Source organism: Mirounga leonina, unplaced genomic scaffold, assembly GCF_011800145.1.
Source record: "Mirounga leonina isolate KUSES-001 unplaced genomic scaffold, KU_Mleo_1.0 Mir_153, whole genome shotgun sequence".
In the NCBI taxonomy this organism is placed as follows: domain Eukaryota; kingdom Metazoa; phylum Chordata; class Mammalia; order Carnivora; family Phocidae; genus Mirounga; species Mirounga leonina.
The window spans coordinates 13,288,157-13,305,510 of NW_023270387.1; the positions used below are offsets into that span (position 1 = coordinate 13,288,157).

Below are 17,354 nucleotides of genomic sequence, written 5' to 3' on the forward strand. Positions count from 1 at the left end.
GCTGATTTGGCCGTGATTCCAATCTGGCCAGGGCATCAGCTGATATGAGGTCATTGCCAAAATATTTTAGTCTTGAGGGTGCCTGGGTGGCTCAGTCGGTTGGGCGACTGCCTTCGGCTCAGGTCATGATCCTGGAGTCCCTGGATCGAGTCCCGCATCGGGATCCCCGCTCGGCAGGGAGTCTGCTTCTCCCTCGGACCCTCCCCCCTCTCATGTGCTCTCTCTCTCAAATAAATAAATAAAAAATCTTTAAAAAAATATTTTAGTCTTGAGAGATCTTAAGAAAGGGAGATTTTGCTCCTGCTGCTGTTTCTGCTTCAAGCCTTTAATTGTAGTACACCCTCTACTTCTTCCCTTTATCCTTCTTGCTTCACACCTGGCAAGTCCTATTCATTCTTTAAGATTCAGTTCAGGTGTAGAGTGCTCCCCCTCAAACTCCCCCCACCCACACCTTACCATCACATAACTGAAGGCCTATTTATACTAGTCCTTTTGCACAGGACATCATGTTCAGCCATCAGGAAAATACAAGGGCATACTGAAAGGCAAGAAAACACCGTTTGAAGAGACTGAGCAACCATCAGTCCAGACATTGTATGGTGGAGTTACCAGACCGGGAATTTAAAACAACTATTCTTCATATGCTAAGGGCTCAAATGGATAAAATAAACAGTGTGCAAGAATAGATAGGTAATGTAAGCGGAGAGATGGAAATCCTAAGAAAGAATCAAAAAGAAATACTAAAGGTCAAAAACACTTTAACAAAACTGAAGACTGCTTTTGATGGGCTTTTTAGCAGACTGGACACAGCCCAGGAAAGAATCTCTGAGCTTGGGGCAGTTAAGCATCTGCCTTTGGCTCAGATAATGATCTCAGGGTCCTGGGATCAAGCTCCACACCCGGCTCCCCGCCCCTCTGCCTGCCACGCCCCCTGCTTGTGCGCTCTCTCTGTCAAATAAATAAATAAAATCTAAAAAAAAAAAAAAAGAACTTAGATCTTTAAATAAAAAAATAAAAATAAAAACTAAAAAAAAAATAGTCTTTTACAAAAAAGATTCAGTTCAGGGATCATTTCCTCCTGAAGCCTTTTCTGGCCACCACACCTCCAGGGTGGGCTTTTCATATCTCAGAGTATTCAATACTCTCCTCTACCATTGCATACTATATGTGAATCACTTGTCTTTATGTCTATATCTATGACTACACTGTGTTCCTTTTTTTTTTTTTTAAGATTTTTATTTATTTATTGAGAGAGATAGTGATAGAGAGAGCATGAGAGGGGGAGAGTCAGAGGGAGAGGCAGACTCCCCGCCGAGCAGGGAGCCGGATGCGGGACTCTATCCCGGGACTCCAGGATCATGACCTGAGCCGAAGGCAGTCGCTTAAACAACTGAGCCACCCAGGCGCCCCGACTACACTGTTTTCCTTAAGGGGAGGATGTTATGGGGCGCCTGGGTGGCTCAGTCGTTAAGTGTCTGCCTTCGGCTCAGGTCATGATCCCAGGGTCCTGGGATCAAGCCCCCCATCGGGCTCCCTGCTCAGCAGAAAGCCTTCTTCTCCCTCTTCCCCACTTGTGTTCCTTCTCTCGCTGTGTCAAATAAATAAATAAAATCTTTAAAAAAAAAAGGGGGGGGGTGTTACCCTGCTCATCTTTTCTCCCCATGGATTAGCAGTGTGCCTGGCACAGAGTAAGGATTCAGTAAGTATCTACTGAAGTGAAGAGAAATGTAATGTCTATGACTTGGATGTTGCCTTTAAGAATATGCAGCTTTGGGGCGCCTGGGTGGCTCAGTTGGGTAAGCGACTGCCTTCGGCTCAGGTCATGATCCTGGAGTCCCGGGATAGAGTCCTGCATCGGGCTCCCTGCTCAGCAGGGAGTCTGCTTCTCCCTCTGATCCTCCCCCCTCTCATGCTCTCTCTGTCTCATTCTCTCTCTCAAATAAATAAATAAAATCTTAAAAAAAAAAAAAAGAATATGCAGCTTTTACAGCATATGAGAAAGTGCAAGAAACTGCCAGAATGAAGATGAACTCTGCCCGGTTAACTCCTGAGTTTCAGCTTCCCACTGCGTTGCCAGACTTTTAGGATTCCTGTTGCTGAGTCCTATTCCCGACTTTAATTCCAGCCTCTGCCCACTCAGCTTTTATGGTCTTCTTTCCTGAGGTCTGAAAATCGACCTTGACTTTATTCATCCACCAGTTACCAAAAAATATTCATTATGCCAGGCACTTCCTGGAACTGGGGTTACAAAGAGAAATGAGACAGGGCTCCTGCCTAGAATGCATATTGAATTAGGGAAGGAGGCTTGTAAACAAAGGGTTCAAAGAGGGAGATGCACACTACAGTAGAAACATCCATGTTTTCTTGGCTTCAGAATTCAGGGTTTTATCTTGAGAGAGAGCCTGAAAATCCATGATATAAGGATTTGTAATTTTAATAAGGTGGAAATTTGAATGAAAGTCTCTTCAAGGTTGGTGGGCAATGAAAACAAAGCATTTAGCCAGAAAGCAAGGCCCAGATGCCTAGATAGGGTGTGAATTTCAGCCTGGCATTTGGGTTCTTTACTCCTCCTCAAGCATATTGTTACAGTCACAACAGAGATCAAGTGATTGCTTTAAAATTTCAAGAACATTTCATCAGAAAATTATATGCTATTATACAGTTCTCAAAAATAGAGTTCTCAAAGACAAAATTTTCTCATAAATGTCAAGGATATATTATATATACTTAAGGATAAATTTATCAAATATGTAAACCTACAAAATACTGCTGAGAGAAATTTAAGATCTAAAATAATGGCACAGTAAACAGTAATCATCAATCAGGGGCACCTGGCTGGCTCAGTCAGTTAAGCATCTGACTCTTGGTTTTGGCTCATGATCTCAGGGTCGTGAGATCAAGCCCCACGTCAAGCCCTGAGTTGAGCCCCCAGTTGGGCTCCAGGTTCAGTAGGGAGTTTGCTTCAGAGTCTCTCTCTCCCCTCTGCCTCTCCCCCCCGCCACCTCCGTGCACACTCTCTCTCTCAAATAAGTCTTTAAAAATAAAATACAATCCTTTTTAAATTACTTTAAAAGATTTTATTTATTTGACAGACAGAGAGAGAAAAGCAGGGGGAGGGGCAGAGAGAGAGAGAGAGAAGCAGGGTCCCTGCTATGCAGGGAGCCCGACGCGGGACTCAATCCCAGGACCCTGGGATCATGACTTGAGCCGAAGGCAGATGCTTAACTGACTGAGCCACCCAGACACCCCTAAAATAAAATCTTTAAAAAAAACTTCATCAATCAGAAGACTCAACATTGTCAAGGAGTCAATTCTCCCCAAACTGGTGTATAGATTCAATGCATCTCCATCAGAATTTCAAAAGGCCTCTAGTAGAATTTGATGAGCTCATTCTAAAATTTATATGGATGTGCAAAAGCCCTAGAACACTCAAAACAATTTTGAAAAAGAAGACAGCTGGAGGACTTAACACTATCTGATCTCAAAAGTTACTACATAGTTACAGTAATTAAGACGGTTTTTTGTTTTTTTTTTTTAAGATTTTATTTATTTATTTGACAGAGAGAGACACAGCGAGAGAGGGAACACAAGCAGGGGGAGTGGGAGAGGGAGAAGCAGGCTTCCCGCGGAGCAGGGAGCCCGATGCGGGGCTCAATCCCAGGACCCTGGGATCATGACCTGAGCCGAAGGCAGATGCTTAACGACTGAGCCACCCAGGCACCCCAGTTAAGACGGTTTAGCATTGGTGTAAAGGTAGATACAGAGATGGATGGAAAAGAATATACAGTCTGAAACTGACCCACACTTATATAGCCAATTGTCTTTCAACAAAGGGGCCAAGATAATTCAGTAGAGAAAGGAAAAGTTTTTCAACAAACAGGGCCAAAACAATCCCACATCCATATGCAAAACAGTTTTTTCCTTCACACCACACCCAAGAATCACCTTTAAAAGGATTACTATCTGAAATGTAAAAGCTAAAGTTATAAACACTTTTAGAAGAAATTCATTGTAACAGTTGGCAAAGATTTCTTAAATAGGACACAAAAGCACAAACCATAAATTTAAAAAAATGATAAATTATATTTTGTCAAAGTTAAAAATTTTGTTCTTTGAAAGATACCATTAAGAAAATGAAAACTCGGGCGCCTGGGTGGCTCAGTTGGTTAAGTGGCTGCCTTTGGCTCAGGTCATGATCCTGGAGTCCTGGGATCGAGTCCTGCATCGGGCTCCCTGTTCAGTGGGGAGTCTGCTTCGCCCTCTCCCGCTCCCCCCTCTTGTGCTCTCTCTCTCATTCTCTCTCTCAAATAAATAAATAAAATCTTTAAAAAAAAGAAAAAAGAAAGAAAATGAAAACTCGGGGCGCTGGGTGGCTCAGTCGTTAAGCACCTGCCTTCCGCTCAGGTCATGATCCCAGGGTTCTGGGATCGAGCCCCACATCGGGCTCCCTGCTCGGCGGAGAGCCTGCTTCTCCCTCTCCCACTCCCCCTGCTTGTGTTCCTGCTCTTGCTATCTCTCTGTTAAATAAATAAATAAAATCTTAAAAAAAAAAAAAAAAGAAAACTCGTGGCACCTGGGTGGCTCAGTGGGTTAAGCATCTGCCTTTGGCTCAGGTCATGATCTCAGGGTCCTGGGATGGAGCTCCCTGTCAGGGTCCCTGCTCAGCAGGGAGTCTGCTTCTCCCTCTCCCTCTGCCCTTCCCCCCTACTTGTGTGTGTGCTTTCTCTCTCTCTCAAATAAATAAAATCTTAAAAAAAAAAGAAAATGAAAACTCTACACTTGTCTTGATGAACACTGAGTTATGTATGGAATTGTTGAATCACTCTATTGTACACCTGAAATGAATATAACACTGCATATTAACTATACTGGAATTAAAATAAAATAATAATAATAATAAAGAAAACTCAAGATATGGATTGAGAGAAAAATGTTTGAAATACATATATTTGACAAAGTCTTTATAGTCAGAATATAAAAGAACTTTCACAACTCAGTAATAAGACAACCCAATTTTTGGGCACCTGGGTGGCTCAGTTGTTAGGTGTCTGCCTTCGGCTCCCGTCACGATCTCAGGGTCCTGGGATTGAGCCCCGCATCGGGCTCCCTGCTCCGTGGGAAGCTTGCTTCTCCCTCTCCTACTCTCCCTGCTTGTGTTCCTGCTCTTGCTATCTCTCTCTCTCTGTCTCTCTCTGTCAAATAAATAAAATCTTAAAAAAAAAAAAGACAACCCAATTTTTTTAATGAGTGAAAGAGTTGAACAAGCACTTGGCAAAAGAAAATATATAAATGGCTAAAAAGAATATGAAAAGATGTTTAGTATTATTAATAATCAGGAAAATGCAAATTAAAATCAGTGAGATATCACTACCTACCCATTAGAATGGTTAACATTAAAAAGATTGACAATATCATGTGTTGTCAAGGATCCAGAGCAACTGGAACTCTCACATACTGCTTTGGGGAGTATAAAATGATAAACCACTTTGAAAAGCAGTTGGGCAGTTAGAAATACAGTAAAAAATATACAGTATTGGGACCCCTGGGTGGCTCAGTTTATTATAATGGGAAACACGCACTTGCAATAGAAGTAGCAATTCTGTTCCTAGATGTTTATCAGAAAAAAGTGAAAACAAATACCTTCACAAAGACTTCTATATGAACTTTCATCTTAGTCTTATTCATAATTAGCAAAACTAGAAACAAACCACATGTTCCTAACAGTTGACTGGATAAGCAAATTGTAGAATAGCCATATAACAGAATACTATTCGGCAATAAAAAGGAATACATACAACACGGATGAATCTCAAAAATATGTTAAACAGAAGAAGCCAGAAACAAAAGAGTACCTACTGTCTGATTCCATTTCTATGAAATTGTAGAAAAGGCAAAAAACTAAAATGGCAGAAAACAAATCAATGTTTGGTCATGTTAAAACGACTCAGGCAACTTGACTAGGGTCCCGTCCCACCTCCTAAACATAGGACAGTATGGTTATCAATAAGCTTAATAATTGCAATGGAATAACACACATCAAATGTGTTACAACTCATGAGTTTGTAGTGATACAAAAACATAAACACACACGTTGTTTACAAAAATAAGACTATGACAAATTAACAATTGTCAGTGGTGGAAACAAAAATGCTGTTATAATACTGTTTTTTAAATATTTTTTAAATATTTTTTTAATTTTTAAAAATATTTTATTTTTTAAATATTTTAAATATTTTTAAAATATTTTATTTATTTGTCAGAGGGAGAGAGAGCACACAAACGGGGGGGCAGTAGGCAGAAGGAGAAGCAGACTCCCCACTGAGCAGGGAGCCCCACAGGACACAGTACTCCATCCCAGGACCCTGGGAGCATGACCTGAGCTGAAGACAGACATTTAACCAACTGAGCCACCTAGGGGTCCCAATACTGTATATTTTTTACTGTATTTCTAACATTTGGCCTGATCCCAGAGATTTTAAAATTAAGAAATATTTACTCAATGTATGGTTATTGAGGCAAATGAAAATGTGTTTATTTGTGAGGATGTAAGCGAACTTGTTTTCTTCGGTCAAAACATTTTTTAATGTTGTTTTAACAATACGAAACACTTTGAAACTCTTTTTATAAACCATCTGATCTTGGGTTCTACCCACAGAAATTCCCTGAATTCATACCACGTGTCCATTCGCAGGCCACATAGCTTTCCCTCCTTTTCACGTCTGAAATGCCAGGTCCTCTGAAACCTCCCAGTTTCATTACTGTAAGTAATGAAATGCCAAGCAGTCTCCTAAATTCCAGGCCACTTGGGTAGTATTTTTTTTTTTAATTTTTTTTTTTTTTTAAGATTTTATTTATTGAGAGAGAGAATGAGAGAGAGCATGAGTGGGGGAGGGTCAGAGGGAGAAGCAGACTCCCTGCTGAGCAGGGAGCCCGATGCGGGACTCGATCCAGGGACTCCAGGATCACGACCTGAGCCGAAGGCAGCTGCCCAACCAACTGAGCCACCCAGGCGCCCCCACTTGGGTAGTATTTTGACACTTCTCATTCTCAAAGTCCTAGGTTTACATTAGATCCCTTTTACTTTTGCCCATTTGAGGACTCCAATCAGTCCACAGACATTTTGTCAGGATTTATATATTTTCTCCCTTTAGGGTAGCATTTAATCAATAGGGAAACCAGACTATAAAGAATCTGGATGGATTCATAAAACCCATCGTTAATGGAAAAACAACTTGAAGCACAAGCTCTCTGGATAGTTTTCCGTCAATTTGTGTCATAGTCAGAAAAGTTGTTTTTACCTATCACCAACTGGGACTGTATGGAAAACACCGACTCTGAATGGGACCCGGGGGGAAGGGGATTTGTGTGTGGGAAGTGAGGAGGAGTGAGATAGGATGTGGATGCCCTCAGAATTATCTTCCTGAATGTAACGGGGAGGAGGGTAGAAATTGAGAGCTAAAAAGGACCTTAGCAATCATCTAGTCCATTCTTTTTATCTTACAGACTAAGAAACAAAGGCTTGAAGAAGTAAAATAGCAGTAGCCTGCAGACAACACCCCGGGACACCCTGAAGCCTAGTTCAGGGTCCTTTCCACTGTACCACCTGCTTATTTTTGAAAATGATCTATTTAGAAAGCTAAAACAGACAAATTCAGGAAAGAAGTTCTTTTTTTTTTTTTAATTTTATTATGTATTTATTTGAGAGAGAGAGAATGAGAGAGAGCACATGAGAGGGGTTAGGGTCAGAGGGAGAAGCAGACTCCCTGCTGAGCAGGGAGCGCGATGTGGGACTCGATCCAGGGACTCCAGGATCATGACCTGAGCCGAAGGCAGCCGCTTAACCAACTGAGCCACCCAGGCGCCCAGGAAAGAAGCTCTTGATAGATTTCAGGGTTCAATGACATTGAGATTTTGCCAAAACAATAAAAACTGCCCGAGCCATAAAGGTATTTCAATATTTGCAGAAGCTAGTTTAACTAGGTTTAGTATTTCCTAGGGGTACACCTCCCTTGTTTATGTTTCTTAATTAAAAAGTTGAAAACAAAAAAGTAGGGAGAGAGGCCATGGGTTCCACACAGGCACAAAATCAACCCTTGATCATTCATTCCTCATGCAGCAATATTTAACGTCTACTGTGATTGAGGCACTGTGCCAGGTGCTGGGAATCCAAAGAACACAGTGCCTGCTCCCTCAGAGCTTACACTATAGCAGTGAAGACAGAGTATTAAAGTAGTAATTACATTAAAGTGTGTTGAGTGTTACAATTGGGGAAATGCCAGATTCTGTGGATTTATCCCCTGAGAATAATTCAAGCTGTTTCTCTTCTGTTATCAACATATTTCTGGGCTGCCTCTTGAGTTCCCCAAACATGACTTCTTTTCAGTATAACACTTAAAACAACAAACATTTACTGAGCACGTACTGGTGTGCCATACAGTGTCTGCAAGAAAATTCCAAGGTAAATTAGCAGTGTAAAAATCATTCTATACAAGGACAAAATTATTTTGGATTATACATGCCTGGTAAACGTAGTATCACTTGACAGCACAGGTGAGCTGAAAACCAATTTGATATATCCTGATTTTTATAGTAGTCTTAACAGGTGTTCTCAGCAAAATTACCGCCGGCCCCCTTTGCCCCCCATCGTATCAGAGCGCTGGGAGGCTCTACCTACTACCTGGCGTAGGTCTGAATGAAGTCTTAAAGGGCCAGCTCAGGCGTGTGCTCTACCAAACCTCTCGCTGCCATAAGCCGGCGCACATCTTTCGCCCTCCCTCTCTACCCTTACAGGTCCCGCATTTATATAGCATTTGGCATGTACTCTTTTTAGTGTTGACTTTGTATATGTGTGTCTTCCCCTAAACTGGATGGACTGTTAAGGGCTGACCCGCCAGCCCCCTATGGTATCACCTTAAGAGGCGGTCCCCCCACACCCGTCCATTCATCACAGAAACAAACTCCACTCATAATGTGGCAGACTGTCTCATTAACCTTGGGGCCCTATTTCCCTCCCAGTTACAGCAATCTGGTTGATTCCACGGGGTGGAGAAAGAAGCCAGGCTGGCCGGGCGGGAGAGGAATGGCGTCAGTGTGAGGTCACGCCACATTGTCCCAAATGCCACCTCCACTCCGCGGCGACATTAACGCAGGATTGAGGGATGCAGTCGAAGGAAAGACAGTTTGCACCTCATGCAGACTACGTGCAAAAAGAGGGCAGGACAGAGAACAATGCGGGGAACCTCGCAGGGCGTGGCGGGGCACCTGAGCGCCAGCAGCGAGTGCCCGCAGACAGGGAAAGCGGGGAGCGAGGAGCCACGCGGAGGCCGCGCAGGACGAGGCGGGACTTCCGGAAGCCATTTGCTTGAGTGGCAGGGGAACCGGAAGTGGGGGCGCTGCCGCTGGTGCTGGGGCCCGAGGAGGGACGCGCCGGAGCGGGGCCGCCGGGACTGAGCGAGCGACAGACGCGCCACCCGCCGACGCCGCAGCCGCTTGGGGCCCGTACGGACCCTCTGCCTGAGTGAGTGCAGCCAGGGTCGCGGGGAACCGGAGGCTTAGAGGTGGGGGTCGGAAGGGCCTGCGATTTGTTATTGTGAGAGGCCCGCGACCTCCCCTCCCCCACTGTCCGGGCCCCTCCCCCCGCGCCACCTCCCCCCCCGCCGACCCTCGGGGGACCTCGCGCGCGCGCCTTCTCCGCGGCCCAGCGCTGCTTCCCCAGCTGCCCGTGCTGTCCCCGGCACTCCCCGGACCGCTCGCCGCCCCCCGTAGAGCCTCCCGCCGGCACCCCACCCCCAAACCTGCCGACTCGGCTCCGCCGCTGGCCGCCGTCTCCACCCGCCTTTCCCAGGGGAGGGGTGCAGGGGGACTACGGTGGCGGGGCGGCCGCTCCTCCCCGGCCCACCCCCTGGAGCAGGCCTCTCGGCACCCCAGCTCGCGGTGGCCGGCGGTTCGCCGCCGCCAGCCGCGTTTGTAGCAACTCTTCTGCCTTCGGTCTCAGCTGTTGCCTCTTCCCTCCATCCCCGCGCCCGAACCTCTGACCCTCCCTCCCCTTTCCCCGGTCGGAGAGGCCTTTAACCCGGGCTCAGGCCCGTTACTCGGTGGCTTGTTGACCGAGCACTTTTTCCTCCCCTTTTTGTTGAAAAATGTCAACTCTTTAGAAACTTCTCCGTTTCCCCTAATGTATTCAAAAACCCGCAGACTGTCAGGGCTCCGAGGGGATTATTTCTTAGAGGGCCATGTTGCCCAGCCCCTCATTTTAGAGATGAGGCCCAGCAAGGTTGGTGATTTGCCCAAGGTCAACCAGCTGCTTAAAGAGGCCAATGGACAGATTTTCTCTGGTGCTTTTCCACTTGGTCCATCCATGTCCATTTACAGGAGCGAGACCTGCTGGCCTGCAGGTTTGCGATATACCCGTTGCATGGTGACTCACTGTTCTGCTTCCCATAGCTCTCAAGCCAGCGTTGCTTTCCATGACTTACGCACGAACCTTAAGAAAAGCAAGCACTTCAGTCTCTGGCTCTTTTTTAGAGTGTGTCTGCAGAGAAAGGGAAGATCATCTGCACCCACTCTAGGATCTCATTTTGTACAGTTTTAAATTGGGGCGAGGGGGATAAAGGTATGGAGAAAGAAGAAGGAAAAAATACAGAGTGTGGTCTCTCCTGAGCATTTGAATACAGCTTTGCCTTGGATAAGCCTTGTGTCTTTAGATTCTCTCCTGGGCACATTGTTCTGATATAAAGGTTGCCTCCTTGTGGGGGAGCAGGGGAGGAGTAGGAAATCATTGTGCTTTAATTTGTTGGCTTGGGCGGGCATTTGATAATAAATTATGGATGTGCTGGAACCCTGGGACTCACCCGCCAGCCCACTGAGGCAGGGTCTTCTGGATGAGGCTTTTCTTCCCTTTCAGAATATTGCTGCCAACTCCCTCTGAAGCAAAATGAAGAGGCTTAGGTTAGAGTGGACACATTCTAAATCTTTTAATTCTTGGCGCAACTTTTCTCCTCCCTCTGTTTCCTGGTTAAACTAAAGATCCAGCTGAGCTTGAGAATTTATATTTCTTTGTTGTTGGAACTGGTTTCTGATTAAACATGCTACACCAGCTACACCACATACTGGTGTAAGTATCTGGAAATTCTGGTGTTCACCGTTATAGTCCAAGTTAAGGTAGAAAGAAGATAGAAAATGCAGGAAAATTGGGAAGTGCTGTGCAAGTTGCTTACTCCTCATTTTTCCAAAGAATTTACATTTTAATGGACAATCAGAGATTCCCTGGAGTAGTCTCTCCTGGTAAATTAACGAAACTTTTGTTCTTTAGACCTTTATCTCCGTTCTCCTTGGTTTCTCTAACTGAACCTGCTGTTTGTGATCAGAAGTTAGTGACTTAAAATAATCCCCCCCAAAGGGATTATTATGAATCAGGAAGGTGAAATGGGAGTCAGAATCCACCTCCCTATTGGTACTTTTTTTATTACGTTACTGATTACAGCTTCACTATTCCGAATACTGCTGCGTATGGTATTGCTCTGAGGCAGGAAACCCAAAATCATTCAGGTTTTTGTGTCCTATCACAGGCTGTACTCTGGATAGCTCCTGATTCATTCTTCATTTCTCTTACAAAGAATTCAACAGCTTATTTTATTTGACTCCCAAATTATTTGAATCTTCTAAATGCATAGATCCCTAGATTGTACATTTCTAGCTTCGTTCTTAGGAGGTTGCATGGGTTTGTGGCTCACTTTTTCTTTACCTGCTCTTTAAGGATGTTATCAATCCATAGCCATCAGTAAAACTGAAAGCTACGTTGTATTGTGAGAATTTGATTTAGCAAAACAATACAAAATCCAAGTGTCTGAAGGCACAAAGAAATTTTTGCTCAGATACTTTGCCCTTGTTGAGGAGGAAGGATGACCTTGTATTCATAGTTACAGGAAAAAAAAAAAAAGACTAGCTAATTGGGAATATTTTGCAATCTTCTCTCAATTCTACCTGCCTGGTAGCCTTAGATAAGTGACATCTTTTCCCTCGGTTTCTCTGTCCCTATTTCTTCATTTTGTCCATGAAGAAATTTAGTACCAAGATGAAAGTGTTTTGCTCAGGGTATCAGGATGCCATTAAATTTGGTTAGTAATAATAAGGTAGATAGGTGAATCAGATTAGTAAATGAGAATTTATCGTGGCTTTTCTATATCGAGCCTGACACCCTTTGCTCAAGAATGATAGGCTTTAGAGGTATAGCAGCCTGAGTTCCAATTTCAGCTCTCCCCATCATGGAGCAGGTTCTTTAAATCTCTCTGAGCTTCAGTTTTATTTAAATAACAAAGCGCCTAGCACAGTGTCTTGTAAATAGTAAGTTCTTAATTTTAATTGTGATTATTATTTTACAACAGTTATTTATCTGTTGGAGGAACTCTGAAAATCCATGTTAGTGAATTGAATCCTAGATCTAGAAAGATTTTATAGCTTAAATAGACCATTGGTCTTGAAAGTAGAGTATGTGCACTCCCTGGGGATTGCAGAAGATGAACCATTGGAATACAGGAAACAATTCAGAACTTCGTACATTTATTTTTTATGTAAAAGGAAAAAGTAAACTTTACTAATATTTAATATATAGATTAACAGTAACTTAGACATTTAATTTATAAGTAAATATATAATAAGACACATTTCAAAAAGATTCTAGAACATTAAAGATGTTTGGGCACCACAAATCTGGACCAATCTTTACTCATGCTTTAGTTCACTTTATGCTTTCTTGTTAGGGATTCAGCTTGCCTCTTTTTGAATCTCCATTGGAGGAATCTGTGAGAGACAGGCCATGTCATTTTGTAGTCATACTTGTTAGAAATTTGTCTAACTGTACATTCTATCCACTGGCCTTACCTTCCTATTTGGGGACATGCAAAATAAGGGTAATATCTCCTCCTAGTAATCATCAAATAGTTTGGCAGTTATTTATGTCCTCTCTTCCTCTTCCCTAACCAGTTTTTCTACAGATTATAAACATACCTGTTTCATTCAACTGTTTCTAATAGGACAGGCTTTCAGTTTCTTACCAGCTTGGCTCCTTTCCTCTAGACACCCTCCAGTTTGTCAAAATTCTTTAAGCTTTTCAAGATCCGAATATGGAATCCCAAGAACTGAAATGAAGTTGAAGTGCCTGCATTTTGTCTTTTAAGTGATGAGGGATATATTAGAATACGTGTTATTATGAAGGTACCTTATATTCGCAGTTTGTCACCCTTGTTCTTTAAACAATCCCCAGGAACAATAGTTTAATTATATAATCATATAGTGAGAGTAGGACAGATTTTTCTTCTCTGTTTCAGTAGTGGTCTCTCAGTTAATTTTGTGTCAGTTAACTTTTACCTCAAAAATACCTAACATGTTAAGTGTCTCTCCAGGTAGGAAAACAAATGACAACAAACTAATGAAATAGTTGGGTTTTTAAAAATTAAGGGGTGCCTGGGTGGCTCAGTGGGTTGAGCGTCCAGCTCTTGGTTTCAGCTCAGGTCATAATCTCAGGGTTCTGGGATCCAGCCCGAGTTGGGTTCCCTGCTCAGCCCAGAGTCTGCTTGAGATTCTCTCCCCCTCCCCCCACTCTCTCTGTCTCTCTCTCTCAAATAAATAAATAAATCTTTAAAAAAAAAAAAAAGATTCTGGGACATGGGTGGCTCAGTTGGTTAAGTGTCTGCCTTCGGCTCAGGTCATGATCCCAGATCCTGGGATCCCCACTTGGCAGAAAGCCTGCTTCTCCCTCTCCCTCTCCCTGTCACTCCCTCTGCTTGTACCCTTTCTCTTTGTCAAATAAATAAATCTTTTAAAAATAAAATTAATTAAAAAATTTAAAAATTTCTCTCTCCTTTCCCTCTGCCGCTCTCCCCTTTTAAAAAAAGGTAAAGAAGAAAATCTATTTAAAAATTTAGGAAATAGTCTTTTGAATTAGTGGAAAGTGAAGCTGTTTGTTGCTGTACTTCTTTACATTATATATGTAATTTTGAAATCCATAAGGTGGGAAAACTTGGTTGCCCTTTGTCTGTCTTAAGGCTAATAACAGCTGTATGATCGGCAGGAAAGAAAGCTATTTTTAAAATTAAAACTACTGTTAAGCACCATGTCAGATTTAACCTGAATAGCCAGACTTCAATCTAGAATTGAATTTAGACCCAAAGAAACTTTTGTATGGAACGTATAGAATGTTTTACTAGTTTAAAAACAAAAGCAGGGCGCCTGGGTGGCCCAGTCGGTTAAGGATCCGACTCTTGGTTTCCGCTCAGGTCATGATCTCAGGGTCATGAGATCGATCCCCAAGTGGGCTCTGAGCTCAGCGAGGACTCTGCTCAACTATCTCCCTCTTCCTACATGTGTGCGCACTCTCTCTCTCTCTCTCAAATAAATCCTTAAAAAAAAAAACACCTAAAATTAAATGTTTTGTTTTTAAGATTTATTTATTTGAGAGAGAGAGACAGAGATAGAGCACCAGAGGGGGGGAGGAGAGGGAGAAGCTCTATCCCAGGGCTCTGTCCCAGGACCCGGGGATCATGACCTGAGCCAAAGGCAGACCCTTAACCAACTGAGCTGCCCAGGTGCCCCCAAAACTAAAGGTTTCTATGTGACTGTCTTAATCTCCTTTAATCATTTTTTTTCTTTTTCCTTTTTTAAAGATTTTATTTATTTATTTGACAGAGAGAGAGACAGTGAGAGAGGGAACCACAAGCAGGGGGAGTGGGAGAGGGAGAAGCAGGCTTCCCATGGAGCAGGGAGCCCAGTGTGGGGCTCGATCCTAAGACCCTGGGACCATGACCTGAGCCGAAGGCAGACGCTTAACCAACTGAGTCACCCAGGCTCCCCTTTTCTTTGTCCTTTATGAATCTTTTAATTTTCCCATACTTTTCTCAGGCAGTGAAGCCTCAACCAGATACCATAATTTGATTGGAGCTATACAGATTCATCTTGCAGTTCTTCCCAATTCTTGTATTTTACATTGATGTTTTTAGCTCCAGGTAGTTTATGTTTTTGGGGTGAAATGGTTAGATATAAGGCCTCGGGGCGCCTGGGTGGCTCAGCTGTTAAGGATCTGCCTTCGGCTCAGGTCATGATCCCAGGGTCCTGGGATCGAGCCCCGCATCACATCGGGCTCCCTGCTTGGTGGGAAGCCTGCTTCTCCCTCTCCCACTCCCCCTGCTTGTGTTCCCTCTCTCCTGTGTCTCTCTCTCTCAAATAAATAAAATCTTAAAAAAAAAAAAAAAAAGATACAAGGCCTCTTTAGGGAGTCAGCATGAACTGCTTTGTGAATTAGTGGGCCAGATGTGACATTACTGGGGTCAAGCAAACCTAATTTCCTTCACTTACTGCACAAAGTACCTAAATTATCTGATCCTCATTTTTTTGTTTTGCAAGGATTGGAAGTGGTATGTATAAAAAACATGGCATATGTAGTCCTTCATAGATAGCTATTATTTTCTGATAGTTGCAAATTTTAGTAATCTAAATAAATATATACAGATTGTCCCTGACTTAATGGTTCTACTTATGATATTTTGACTTTACAATGGTGTAAATGCCGTATGCATTCAGTAGAAACCGTACTTCCAGTTTCGAAGTTTGATTTTTTCTGTGTGTGTATGTGAATAAAGTTTATTGAAGATACAGAAAAAGCTCTCAAGAGTGAGGGGGTCCCCACAGGGTTGCGTACAAGGGCCTTTAAGGTTGGTCTTTTATAGAAAGCTAACCAGGGAACTTAAATCCTTTAAACATCTCTATTTATAACACCTTCGATGGCTTACTTCCTTTTTAGGGGCTAGTTATTCTTTGTTGGTCACAGGTGGTTATCATAAAGCCACCGGACCCAACCCACACACCTAGGGCAGGGTGGTTCCCCACCCCACACGCGCAGGGCAGGGTTCGAAGTTTGATCTTTTCCTGGGCTAGCAACATGCGACAGGATCCTCTGGTGATGCTGGGCAGTGGCAGTGAGCCGAAGCTCCCAGTCAACCACGTGACCGTGAGGGTCAGCATCCGATACAGGGACAACCATTCTGTTTACCACATCCAGTACAGTATTCAGTAAGTTACAGGAGATATTCAGTACTCTATTGTAAAATAGGTTTTGTGTTAGATGATGTTGCCCAACTGTAGGCTAATAGAAGTGTTTTGAGCACATTTCAGGTAAGCTAGGTCATGCTGTTTGGTAGATTAGGTGTATTAAATGCATTTTTGACTTGGGATTTTTCTTTCTCTTTTTTTTAGATTTATTTATTTATATTATAGAGAGTGAGAGCATGCGAGCGGGGAGAGGGGCAGAAGGAGAGGGCAAGAATCTCAAGCAGACTCCCTGCTGAGCCTGGAGCCCACACAGGGCTCAGTCTCATGACCCTGAGATCATGACCTGAGCTGAAATCAAGAGTCAGGACTGAGCCATCCAGGTGCCCGTACTTAGGATATTTTCAACTTATGATGGGTTTATCCAGATGTAATCCTATTATAAGTTGAGGAAGGTCTGTACACAGGGTGTGGATGATGTTTTACATTTCGAGTTAGATACGGGTTTAACCCTAAGCCTAATTTTCTTAGACCTAGTGTCATTTAGAGTGGAACTAATTGGTTTGCAAAGTTAGTGTTAAAACATTGGTTTGCTTCTATAACGTATTTTTCATGAATAAAGGTATATTTTCACATTTAGAGCTTTGTTACTTTCTGATTCTCAAAAATTACTGCTATGCCAATCTAGTGTGTTTTGTTTACTCAGTAAATACTTATTGAATGAATAGAACTCAGTCCTTTTTCAGAGAAAGCTTAGCTGTATTTGATGATAGCAAGGGAAAGAAAAAGAGAATGGTCCTCTTTAAGCCACAAAACCCCAGATTTTCCTATTTTTCACCATTCTTTGTATATGCCAAGTGATTTCTCGAGCCCGATGTCTCTAGTATGTATTCTCCAGAGTTGACTGAAAACAGTCTGGTGTCTTTGTCTTTCTAGATTAGCATTTCTAGGTTTTCTGAATTTCGCTTACGCCTTCTCCACTCTCAGATGCCGTATTTGAACTCGTCATTAATAACATTTTCTTGGTGGATACCTATCAAAAATAAAATACCTAGTAAACATTTGTCAAAAACCAGTGCCAAAGCCTATGACTAGTTTTGTCACAATCTGTAGTAGTTATTTGTGTGATATTTAGTAACCAATGGATTCTAATCAGGCTATAGCAATTCTCCAGTGTCTAACTGGAGCAGTCTAAAAGCCTCTAATGCAGGTTTCATTGAACTCTTAAGTGTCTGATCCCTTATGTCATTTGGTGCTTGCATTAACATGTAATTATGAAAAATTAATGTAGATGTAAAGTATATACTTGGAGCAGA

The 17,354-nt window shown here is 42.9% G+C and overlaps 1 protein-coding gene across 2 annotated transcripts in view; it reads left to right on the forward strand.

Moving 5' to 3' along the window:
• The first annotated feature begins 9,375 nt into the window (after positions 1-9,375).
• PAFAH1B2 (platelet activating factor acetylhydrolase 1b catalytic subunit 2) overlaps positions 9,376-17,354 on the forward strand; it is a 29,467-nt gene continuing 21,488 nt past the window's right edge. The window contains exon 1 of one of the 2 annotated variants that reach the window (XM_035009025.1): positions 9,376-9,517. The gene's annotated coding sequence lies outside the window, so the exon portion shown is untranslated. The remainder of the gene's footprint in view (positions 9,518-17,354) is intronic. The other variant, XM_035009024.1, reaches the window with a different exon arrangement.